The sequence below is a fragment of the Akebia trifoliata genome, chromosome 15 (assembly GCF_017979445.1).
Source record: "Akebia trifoliata isolate Shusen 1 chromosome 15, ASM1797944v1, whole genome shotgun sequence".
Classification (NCBI taxonomy): Eukaryota; Viridiplantae; Streptophyta; class Magnoliopsida; order Ranunculales; family Lardizabalaceae; genus Akebia; species Akebia trifoliata.
In genome coordinates, this window is record NC_141389.1 from 5352840 (window position 1) to 5365902 (window position 13063).

At 35.6% G+C, this 13063-nt stretch overlaps 1 long non-coding RNA gene across 12 annotated transcripts; it reads left to right on the forward strand.

Annotated features, from left to right (window-relative positions):
• The first annotated feature begins 4166 nt into the window (after positions 1 to 4166).
• On the forward strand, positions 4167 to 10639 carry LOC147384064 (uncharacterized). 12 transcript variants are annotated; one of them, XR_015172765.1, is made up of 7 exons: positions 4167 to 5284; positions 7435 to 7504; positions 7940 to 8145; positions 8875 to 8961; positions 9073 to 9157; positions 9299 to 9394; positions 10361 to 10639. It is a non-coding gene; the product is annotated as an uncharacterized LOC147384064 (long non-coding RNA). The 12 variants fall into 12 exon arrangements; XR_015172768.1 differs by having other exon boundaries at positions 7991 to 8145; XR_015172766.1 differs by having other exon boundaries at positions 4167 to 7990; positions 8086 to 8145.
• Positions 10640 to 13063: the final 2424 nt, after the last annotated feature.

The following is a 13063-nucleotide window of genomic DNA, read 5'->3' on the forward strand; positions in this document are numbered from 1 at the left end:
TGGTTGGTGGCATAGACCTCGTCAGTGAAAGCTATTCCGATGAGGGGTTAACTGGGTGGCTTGATGTGGACTGGATAGATGAGGGAGACTGGGTCAAATGGTAATTGGGTTTTGGAGACCATATTCAGGGTAAGGGGAGGTTGATATACGGGTAGTGGATTGGTAGTGACGTTTGGTGGTGTTGAGGTAGGGACGGTGATCTTTTTGACGTCAATGAGGTTTTGGATGGCATGACGAAGGGTAATACACCGATCAGTATGACGACTAGGGTTTTGAAGAAATTCACAGAAGAGGTTAGGGTTATGCGACGTTGGTAGGGGATTTGGCAGAGGCCGAGGTTGAAGAGGAGTGAGAAGGCCTTTCCTCAATAGTTTTTGGAAAGCTACGGTGAAGGTCATTCCTAGATTCGTGAATTGTCGAAAGGGGGCTTTACATGAATTCGCCTGATTATTGGTTCGCGCTAGGGTTTGAACTATGGTAGTGGAAGTGTTGGCTATGTAGGCATTGTAAATACGTGGATTTCGTCATTACGATGACCACATCTACTAAGGTTAGGAGTTGCCACCATTCATATTGTAAGTGGGTGTGAATGGTCACCCGACGTGCATTTTTTTGAAAAAGTGACATTTTGGCGTTTAGTGACTCTCGATGGATAAGGTACGGATCAAATCTTGAGATTCGGGGTAAACGGCTTGGTTGGAGAAAAGGAAAGGTGTTAGACACCCTTTTCTCCCCGCCAAGTGGCGGTAACCTCAACTCAACTCGGTTATTTTGATTGAAAATACAAGAATAAAAATAAAGTTCCACGTGTGTGTATTTGTACCCTAAGTAGGGATTTACTTTCGGCTTGATCATAGGATCATCTCATTGAAAGAGATCATCCTAATGAATCATTTGCCTTGATGTCCATCCATCCTAAATTCATTTGAACAAAGTGAAGAGGAGAGGGGATGATAGAAGAGGGAGGAGGAGAGGGTGTAAAAGAGAAGGGTATTATTTTTGTTGCACCCACCTTGTATCTTCAATCTTTTTTTTTTTTTTTTTTCTTTGAGTCTTCTTGAGTTCTTAGTGATTTAAGAAAATACAACTCTTGTATGATTGAAGGAGTAGAGAATAGATGATGAAAAAGATGAGTGTAGTATATGATTTTTTTTTTGTGAGACTTGGGGAGGATTAGTGAGAGAGAATTGGTAAGATTTTTCTTAGTGAGAGTGGGGTTTTTTTTAGGAAGAGGAGGAGAAATGTATAATGGTATGGGATTTAAGAGAAATGTAGGGGTAAATTAGAGATGATTGAAGGGTATTTGTGTAAGAAGGATAAATGAGTTGTTTTACAACCCAAATGGGTTGGATCTTTCAACCCATTTGGGTTGAGTATTAGATGGAATAAAATAAATGAGAGTGGTTGAGAGAATGAGATTGTGTAAGAGAGTAATTAATTGGTGAAGTGAGTTGAGGGGATGTGATTTTAATTAAAATGAGGGTTGTGTAAGAGGATGGTTGATGATATTTTGGGAGGGTGTGGGAGATAATGTCATGTGTTAAAATGGGTAAAAATGAAGGATTGGGATGAATTGATGGGAGAGTATGAGTGTTTGATTTGAAATGAGAGGTGTGGGTTTAGATTGTAGGTATGGGTTTTGTAGGGAATGATGATGGTAGATTAGGGAGAGGTATAGGTTAGGGGTGTGGGTAGATTAGATTTTTTTAGAGAAAATGTGATGAATTGATGTGGGTAGATTAGGGATAGGTATAGGTTAGGGGTGTGGGTAGATTAGATTTTTTTAGAGAAAAGGTGATAGGTTGATGTAGGTAGATTAGGGGTAGGTATAGGTTAGGGGTGTGGGTAGATGATATTTAGAGAAATGGTGATGGGATAGGTTGGGGATGAGGGAGGTGAGTTGGGGTGGTGACATGTGTCCTACCTTGATGATTGTGGTGATTGGTTGTGATGTTGGGTTGGGTTGAGAATTAGACTTGGGTAATAAGTTAGGCTTGGGTAGAGTGTTGGGTAGATATAGTGTTGGATTGGGCTTAGGGGCATTGGGCTTGGGTTTTAGGAATTGGTTGGGATAATTTTGGATTGGATTATGAGGGTTTAGGTTGGTTTTAGATTTTAGGTGATGTGGGATTAAGTTTAGGTTAGGAGGGAAGGTGAGAGATTGATTTTGGAAGATTGAGGGTTTATGGGCCTTAAGGTATTTTCGAATTTTAGAAGTGGAGTGGTGGAGGGTAGAGGAGGTGGTAGGCGTCCCAAGTCTCTTTTTTAATTTTATTCATTTTTTTTAGGTTTTGAAAATCATTGGTTTGATCAGAATGCCACATGTTGGCAAATCGAACTTTTTAGGCCCGCCGGATAATTTCATTGAGATTTCGTCATTTTCAATTTTGGGAATGGCACGGCGAATATTGGAAAAGCGTAAGGTAGGCCGAATCCTTTTGGTGGGCCTCCCAAACCATTAGGAGGTCTTAGGGGCCTTGATTCGATCAAAATGTCACTTTTCAATGACTTGGGCCTTTGAGGCCCGCTGGCCCATTTATTTGAAAAATCTGTATTTTTGGATCCTTTTGAGTAATAGCCCGTTCAAATTGAGGTGTCTATAGATGCCTTTCTTTGCAGGAATTGCATGCAAAGAATAGACTAAACCCCTATTTGTACGGGTCAAAAAAATTCTGTAAAAACGAGATCTTGAATTACCGATTGTATTGAAGATTTTTGTGGAACATGGCTATTCAAGCACGGGGTCTGACAGAGTTTTGCCTTATTAATACCTTGATCTCGATGGCGCGGAGCTCGTGTGAGATATTTAATTTTATGAAATTTTGATGAATTTAGAAATTCAGATATTTCTTCAGTTGCATTTTAACAAATTGGAATTGAGTGCAACTCGAAAGTTTTTTTTTTAAATCCTTCTTCATAAAACTGCATTACAAGAAAACAGTAAATCAGGAACAAAATTATAAAACGGATTTTATCCGTTTCTAATTAAAAACGGGTTTAAACCGTTTTACCTATTAAAGCCGTTTTAAACATCTCATTTCCCGTCTCATTATTGGAACGAACCACTTATTGTCATGGTTTTAAAACTCGTCCGAGACCGAGACGTATCGCCCGAGTTAACTCGGTATCAGCGGTGAATGAGACCAACTCACAATGAGTTATGAGACGAACGCGTCTCGTGAGTTATGCGAGTCGTCTCGGACGATATTTTCGCAAAACTCGTCCGAGACAAACGAAATATCCGAGATATTACAGATTTTACATTAACTCGCGAGACAAACGAGTTGTATCGGACGAGATTTTCAAAATCTCGTCCGAGTTAACCGAGACAACCGAGTTTTGTGAAAAAAAAAGTTAAAAATGAAAATTTCTATTTTATTTTTACAAGCAATAGCTATTGAGTGATATTATTACTTTCTTGTGATAAATACTTAAATGTATTTTTGATAATTTGTTTTATTTTTTCTTTAGAAGTTTTTGATGAAAATTTCAGTAGAAATTTATACTAATCTTTAGGAAACAAGTGTTTTATTTAATGGGTAGCATTCAATGACTAACTTTTTGGCAAAACATTTTTCAAAACATGAGTTAGAAGTTTTGGAATGGGCTGATTTTTGGTGAGGATTATCTCTATGGTGAGGAGATCATCCTCACAAAAAATCAGCCCAATCCAAAACTTCTAACCCATGTTTACAAGTTGCAAAATCGTGGACCGTCCATTTTTTGTAAACTATTTTTTATGGGGTTAGAAGTTTTGGATTGGACTGATTTTTGGTGATGATAATCTCCTCACCGTAGAGATCATCTTCACCAAAAATCAGCTCATTCCAAAACTTCTAACTCATGTTTTGAAAAATGTTTTGCCAAAAAGTTAGCCATTGAACGGGACCCTTATTTAATTACCTTGAATTTGATTGATAGGTATATTATAATTTTTTTTTTAATTTTATATTTTTTGAGGGGTTCATTTTTTTGATAGGAATCAATTCTGAATTTTTCCTGATTTTTTCAGATTTTTTAAATGGTTAAAAACCATTGTTTTAATGTTGAACGAGACGACTCGACGAGACGAGACGTATCGTCCGAGTCAACTCGGTATCGGAGGTGAACGAGACGAGACCAAATACCGAGTTTAAAAACCATGCTTATTGTCTCTCTCTCAGTTACTCTCTCTCCATTTCTCGTCGATCTCTCGCGCTCTTTCTCTTCTCTCTCTCTATCTCTTTCTCTCTCAGTCTGTCTCGCTCTCTCTCGATCTCAGTCGATCGCTCGCTCTCTCAATCGCTCTCTCTTGATCTCTCGCTCTCTCAGTCAATCTCTTGCTCTCTCAGTCACTCTCTCTCGATCTCTCTCTCAGCCTCTCTCTCTCTCTCGATCTCTCGCTCTCTCAGTCGAGAAGGCACATCTCGCTCTCTCACGGGTTAGATTTTCGTTTTATCGTTTTTTACATTTTGATATTCTACCGATAATTTCTAATCTGTAATTACGAATTTTTTTTTTTTGCATTAAAAACCCTAATTTTCCTCAAATTTTTGATTTTTTTGATGATCTGTGGATGATTAGTTGTAGATCCCCACCTCATACTTCAAAGCCATATCCGCTGCATGAGTTCTCTTTGTATGCCCTTGTTGTTCCTTGTTTTGGTGGTTTAGCAGGATTAAATTCTGCAGAATATTTTTGCTAATTTTGAACTGAATCACTATCTAAGCAGTGTCTTCCTTTCTCCCAATAATTCAATGTGAATTCCTATGTGCTTGCACACCAAAATTGACTCAGACAAAAAGGTATCCTTGATTGAAGCTTCTAGGAAGCACATATCTTGGCTTTTGCTCTCATTGAGTTTTGCTTTTAATCCCTGATTGCAACTAATTTATACTTGTGTGTGCACTCAATTTTGTGGCCTTCATATTTGTAAAAGAAAATGTTATCCCTACTACTACTTTACTTAAAGTCGCTCTCATTCGAAGGATTTCTGTTTCTTTTTGAAATATTTTAGTTGGACTTGGACCCATAGCTCACGATTGGCAGTCACATTGTAATGCAACTATGAGGTAGTTGGCTTCATAGCTAGGACCTAGGACTTTTGGAAGGTGTGCAATGAGTTTTGTAGGTATGGATGGTGGGAGATGGATTGTGCAACGAAGAATAGAAACGAGCACCAAAAGGAATGCTCTTCATCCCCTTTTCCTAATTTCCTCCCACTAAAACGCGCAAAGATTGTGTTTACCATCACACTCCAGCGATGATCACTCCAAAGGCTCTCGAGAACATCCACTCTTGTGAGGTTAGTAAGAAAATTATATAATATGAATTAGAACAGACCCTTAAATTTGGTGGTATCAAATCAAACCATTGAATTGTTTAATTTGATCATAACCCTCACAGAATTTGAGATATCACTTCAAACATCTAGTGCGAATTCCACTAGAAGAATGAGTATGGATGGGCACAGCAATGAACACATTCAAACTTGAATACCACTTCAGTCACAAATCACTGTTTAATAGCTTATAAATTTGGTCGATAATTCTTTTTCTATTTCAATGTATCTAATGCAATGTATTATTGGTTGTTCACTTGATCTGACATCCTTATTACATGTAATGCGATGACCAATTAAGCCAATATTTGTTTGTTTGCTTCTTTTATTTTATTTTATTTTTTTTAATTTAATTATTATTGTTATTATTATTATTTTAATGACTAGTAATTCGGTGCTAATGAGTAATGATCTTAATTCTATGGCATTGTCCCTCATAAATTTTACCAACGAAACTAGCTGGCACCTCCAACCAAGTCAACATTCGTATGTTGTGGCTTGAGTTCGACAAAAAAGAAAGAAAGAAAGAAAGAAAAAGTTTGGACCTTAATTTATGGTTGGATTTAGTTGTTGAATGGTTGGTTGTTAGAATTTGATAGCCATCGGCATCAATAATTGGTTGTCAGATGTTAGTCGCTTGCAAATGAGATTGACTATTGGATAGTGGATCGAATCACGACATTCCAAATTTGTTTTGGAAAGTGCATTGTTTCATTAATTGGGATTAAGCTTCCATATGATGGTTGGGGTGGAACAAGGATAAGCATGCAAACTTATGGTGTTGGTGTGCTCTTAAATAATCTGTCCAACACGCCTTTATTTTTGAGGTGTAATGAAAGAGCTATTAATAGCAAGAGGTATCCCAAGATACTTGTGGCATTGGAGTAGTAACAAGAGGTAATTTCGAAAGATTGTTATGAACTCAAGGTAACTAGAACAGGAAATCGATCTATAACGTAACTAAACCTGGTTGATGCAAATGAATTCGGAAGGTGAGATGAGCTTGGAGACTCTTCAGCTTTGAGTTTCTCCTAGGAAGTAAAAGGGGTCTCTTGTGAAGATGGACACTGTAATTGGATAATCAATTAGAGTCATATGTGTTGAGTGAAGGGGTGTTAAGGGCTTGGCAAATCGATCTCTCCAAGTTTAGATGAGAAAATTGGTCACTTGTGACTCAACTATATAGTATAATTTCTCAATTATTTGTATCTATGGACATACATATACTTGATTCATGATGGCGAACTTTGCAAGTTTGTGTTCTCTTTGTTGGTATTTACTACTCTCTCTCTCTATATATTATGTTACATTAGGCACTTGTTCGAGCTACTATTGGAAAAAATCTCATTGGTATTATAGCTGGGGTACTGGAATATCAAAGCTCTAATTTGGTTAAGGGCAAGTAAATTATTGGGCCTAGGAGTGGCATTATCTCAATGAAATAATTATCTTTGGATTTTGAGTACATTTTTTTTTTAATTGGTAAACCTGATTTTTCATTCATTAGAGAAATTCAAGTTGTACAATGACTTACTTGATGCTGTTTTCTAGGATTACTTAGCAAACAATATATGACACTCTTATGCTTGTTAGATACTTCGTCCTTGCAAGTAGTTTATTCTTTTTTATTATATTTCTTGAACAATTAGTGGCTTCTATTTGCTCGTTTACCATTGTGGCTTTACCCCTTGAGGCTAATGGTGGTTTTATAATGAGTGCAAGTCATAATCCTGGTGGGCCTGAATATAACTGGGGTATCAAGGTGAACTGCTAGTCAATGCTCATGCTACACACCCAAAAGGTTCCATTGACTTTTCTGAACCATAATCATTCAATAAAAATCTTACCTTTTTTTTTAATCCTATATTGCAGAAAAGCTGTGTAAGAAGACCTCATTCCAATATTTTTACCTTTTCTTAATTTTCAAAATATCTTGCTTTACAGCGATCTTGTTTGCAAAAATTCCCATTGTTATTACTGATATTTTTTAATGCAGCCTATTTGGAAGAGGAGTCATTTTAATCTTTCAGCATAAAATGTTTGTTGCACACATATTATGGTTTCAATTTGCAGCATTGTTGTGCTGCGATAGGTAATCCATCTACTCTTTATAGGTTGGATCTGGTTTGGTTTGGTGCAAATTGAAAGCTTTAAGAAAAGAGGAAGGTTGAAAATGGCATTGAGGTATTAAGAAATGATATTAAGGAACATTCTTTGATTGAAAACATTCTTTGGGGTTCAACTTCATTGCATTTCTGTTGGTGTGTAACACTAATCTCTATTAGTCTAAACACCTCTCGTTACAGACCAAGTTATTCAAATTATATCTTTGTTTTTAATCTTCAAGAGATAACCAACAATAGTATAGCAACAGGACTTGAAAATGATGGGTTACTTTCATTTCTTTGATAAATTTCTATTATGAGCAATAGTGTAGCAACATATTGCTTTGGTAGTTATGACAATAGTATAGTAGGATGGTTTTTGACTTTGTATCCCAATGTAACTTTTTCAAGTCAAAAGACTGGACCTGGCAGGTACTTAAAAAGTTCCTCTTTTCTTGAATGTGTATGCATAAAAATTCTTGATTTTCTATAACATGTTTCCTCCTGTGTGTAGCAACAGTTTAGAAATCTCCATGTGATGCTAATTCAGGCTATGATGCAATAGGTTTGGTTGATTAAGAGCATAGTGAGGATCCAAGTTTTTGTTGTCTCTATGTGTGATTCATTCTAACATTTGGCATGAAATTTATTTGGTGCTAGACAACATGACACGCTCGACGGGTGTATGTTGGTTGCATTTCTCCTACAACGAGTGAGCAGGTCATTCACCCTTATCTGGCTTATTGTGTTTTCTTCTTGCCATCATTTATTTGAGTATTGGACTGGAAAATTGTGTTTGTGCGACGTAAGATAAGCCTCTTTATATGGATGCCTATGTTAGAGATTTGGGATTTTTAGTTTGTAGAGTTCAAAGATTTGACAAGCATGTTTCTGAATTCTGTGATGGTAACACTGATGTAGTAATCTATTATGATGAGTACATGCAGTTTTATTTATGAATTTTGTAGGCTTGTTTTATATTTCACATTTTTAGTTTGTAGCTTCTTTATAGTTTGCAGTAAACTATAAGGTCATTCACGGCACGTCACAAAACATGGGGTAACAAATGCAGGTTGTTAATCAAATTATTTTTTTGTTTCTTAATTTAAGCTCAACGTTTTTTTATCATTGCTCATGAGTCATGATCTTAAGTATTATATATGGCCAACATAATTGTGATGATGGTAGGATCCACTATAGGAGTTTAGTTTCTATTGGATCTTTGAAATGCTACCCTGTTCTATAAAGAAGATATTTCATATAATACCCTTAAGAAAAACATGGAAATCCAAGCTTGGAATGACCAGGTTTCCTTGCTTGAAACTTTTAGGGGTGTGCCAAATTTTTTATGAATTTGGCTTGGTTTTTCGAGGATAAGTTGATTTTCTTCTTGGGTTGCTCTGTTTTTATCTCTACCGTTGCTTATAGTTTTATTCTATTTGGAAACAGTTTTCTCTAGGGTTGAACTTTCAAGAAAGAATTAACAAGTAGAGGAGCAAAGAGACATAAAACAAGATAAAAAACAACTAAGATCAGGTATGACATTATCCTAAATAAAAGAATTTTTTGTTAAATACTTCCATTATTGTAACAATCATTGATTGACAACTTGGTGCTGTGATGTTTTTCGTTTTTTGTGGTGATTAGTACATTCTCAAGGTGGGCGAAGGAGATGTGGTCCAGTGCATTAGCGGATAGCTTTGGATATACCTCCTCCTTGCGGACCTCTATGGTACCGTTTCTCCTTCCTATTTCTTCCTTCGATTTTTTTTTAATTTATTTTGTGTAACGGTTGGTGATGGCGTCCGGATGGGTGGTTGATTGCCGTTCGATGGTTTTCTATGTTGTAACTAACGATGGTTATGTATTGTAGGATCTTGTGAGATGTTTTCATGGGGCAGTACCATACGGTATTTGACTATGGCAATATAAGGGTTGGATTTGCATGTGCAGTAGCATCTCAGCATTGGTGCGTTTTTTTTTTTTTTTTCTATACATAGACATGATGTTTCCTAGAACTTGGATGTTCATGTTTGGAAAGCCTTTCTCCATGTAAACTATTTCTTCTATATTTTGTGTATTTGTTGGTTTATTCTCATTCTGTTATGAAATAGGAGTGAAGGAACCATCCATGGGTTGTATAAACACCTTTTATTTTTTATTTTTTAAATCTTCCATTTAAATAAACAAACATGCATATCCAGGCCGTCAAAATGATTGGTCTATGTTTGATACAACAGCTGCTCATGTCTAATATTAGTGGGTATCTCAATCACCAAGTATCAGATTATGTTTTTTTGCCTTCTGACAGTTCATGACTAACGTTCAATTCCTTCCATTACTAGCCTATATCTAGCCCTTTGATTTGTCTCTTTATAGTGTTGTGGATGCAGCTATCTGCTTAAGATCCCTTGTCCGCCCTTTTTCTTCCTGAAGTTGTATAACCTATGTGTCAAAGTCATTCGTCAGGGTGCAATGACATGGTCTAAGCACCATGTCATTTGTGGGCCATTCTATTCGCTAGAACCTTCAATATTCTTATTTTTATCAAGGGGAACTCCAAAAATGATGTACTTGGAGATGGATTTTCTATTTCAAAGGCAACCCACTTTGATGGGTTTTAAAGCAGAAAGATTTTCTATTTACAAGCTGTTGTAGATTCGGTATGAAGTAGCAACTACCTTGTCCTTTTATTCATGAAATTTGAGTAGTCCTTTAGTTTCTTGAGGTTTTGTTTCATATTTTAGTATGATTTTGGTAATGATGGAGATTTTTAATATGCAAGCTAATTTTATGGTGGAAAACATTTGTCATTGAATGGTCTTGTTAGTTGTACTTACCGATCTTGATAAATGGCATTGGCTTCATGGTTATTGCAATTTCATGGTGTTTTAGATTTTCTTCTGACATTGTTGCCATGCTTTCTTTTCTTAAGGTTTCCAATCCCAAACGTTTCCCAATGAATAGATCTGGTTATGGGCGTAAGGGACAAGCAATTCTATTGCTAAGCAATGGTGAAGTATTTGGGAATGGCAGTCTTGGTGGCAGTGGATCTCCAAATGAGGGACAATTGCGGTTTATTTGTAGTATTATGTGACATTTTGTAATTTCGATGGTGAAGTATTTAGTAATTTTGTAAATTATGACTAATTGTAACTCTTTTTGTATATAAATGAATGTGATAGAGAACCTCGATGCTCTCTATTTGTGTCTATTTTGACTTTGGTTAATAGGCTTGTAAAAAAAAAAATTTAATTAAATTTTTTTCAAAAACGTTTAGATATCAGTTTGTAACCGATGTCTAAAGTCTCAGATTTAGAACATCAGTGTTATAGACATCGGATTTTAAATCGATGTATTATTAGTGCTCTCATATTCGGAACAGTTTTAAGCCGTTCCAAAGTCAGAATCTGGAACGGTTGTTAACCGTTCCAAATCCTACAATTAGCCAGCCGTTTAAACTCATTAACGACGCCTCGATTAGAGACGGTCTATAAACCGTTTCATACCTTTTTTTGGAACGGTTATAACCGTTCCTAATTTCTATATTTGTTGTAGTATGTTTTTGGGAAGACAAAATGAGGAACTCCAATAAAGTTGAAAGCTCAATTTTACATACGTGCTCTTTTGAAATTGAGAGTATATATTTAACAATTATATGAGATCTAATGTACTAAAAAAAATGCGCCTTATAGGGTTAATTAGTGTGGAGGGTATGACTTCTTTTTTTCTTTAGAAATACATCTGTTTCTTAACCTAAAAGAAGTACTTCACAAATCGTGACAAACGTAGGTTCAAGTTGAAACTGTCGCTGGAAAACATCCGATGACATAAAGATTATATTGCAAGTCCAAACGATATGGTGAGGGAAAATTAGAGGTTCTTACATAAGTATAGGAGAAGAAAAGAAACATGTAATGCATGTCTATAAGTTAATTTGATGATAAATATATGTTGTTCTAATTTCATGAGTACTACCGACAAGGGATTCTTATTTGATAATTCAAAACATCCCCTCTGTCCATTTTGTATCTTTCTTTCATCACCTTGAAAACCTTTTAGCCTGTGGTTTGAATCTAATGAGGTACACTGATGCTAACATTTAGGGAGTGTAACCCCATTTGAACTCCTTTTTTGCTGCCTTCCATCCAGGTAAGTTTGCAGTAGCCTCGTTCATCATCTTTATTAATGTGACCTGCAAATGTAATTAGTTCATAAAATATTAAATATAGACAGAAAAAGAGAGGCAAAGGTGGAATCCCTTTTTCGTTTCTAGCACCGAAGATAGACATAGATGCAAGGAAAAAATATACTGATCATTAAACATGTGAACGATAAGCCTAATTGATATGTTTTGAGTTTATGGTGATTAAAATCCAACTAAAATTTTCTCTTCTTTTTAATCTTCCCAACACTAAATAGAAATATGAAAGAAGAGAGAATTTTTTCTTAATTTTGATCAAAAAATAAAAAAGGGTATTTTCAGTAATTTTTTTATTTTATTTTATATTTTACTATTTTTACCGTTTTGGTAAAAAATATTAATTCCAAAAATGGTAAATTACCGTTTTTGGAATTAATTGCTACAGTTTACCGTTTTGGTAAATAGTCAAAATGTGGTGCATGTTTTGGTAAATTTGCCTATTTCCAAAGTGTATTTATTGCACTTTAACGTGTGATCCTAAGAGTACACCTCGAAAAATTGGTTCAAACGATTTTGAGGGACAAAACAACTCGAAATTCATTAACTGAGTTGACCCAGCCAATCTTGGATGACAAATACTCTAAAAAATAGAGTATGAATCACTCAAATCCAAAAAACTTTAAATTCATTAAATGAGTCGATCCAACTGATCTTGGACGACAGAAAATTCTAAAACTTAGTGTAGGAGTCTCTCTAACCTATCATTAAAACAAAATATTTCTAAATTGTTCATAATTTTCTACACAATGAGCTGTCCAAGTGGTGTGGAAAGAAGTCTAGCCCTATCGCAATCAACTTGGCATTGAGCGGAAACTTGAAAAGTGGGTTGGACATAAGTCAAGTCTTCTATTGATAATATAGGAAAATCTTTGTTTTTCATTAAAAACCATCCACTTCACATGAAAAGCGGGCCCTCCGAATTTTGGTGAATATTTCAAGGTCGAAACCCCACTCCCACTCCTCAAATATTGACATGTACCTTTAACGTAGGGTACGAGTCGCTTGACTTTTCAACCTGATAATGAAAACAGAATTTGAATTGAATAATGATGAATGCAGGCGATTTTAGTATGCGACTGACTGACGTGGTAAAAGAACAAAATCACAAATATTTTTCACAGGAAAAAAATGTCCGATTCTGCGTCCTTACCACATTGGCTGGATACTAAACTGCATGCATTTATCACGATTCAAATTATTTCCAATAACATCACACCAAGTAATGTGCACTGAAGTGGTGTCTAGTTTTATCCCAATCAATTTCGACATTTTAACACAAAATTTGTTGAAATGGTTTGCACATACTATTCAAAATATAAAATGAAAGGATTCCGAATTATGATTTCTTAACAGATAAAACATCCAATCAATGTCATTCACATTTGCATCCTTATTATTTTTATATTATTTGTGATTTAATCGAGAAATTCATAA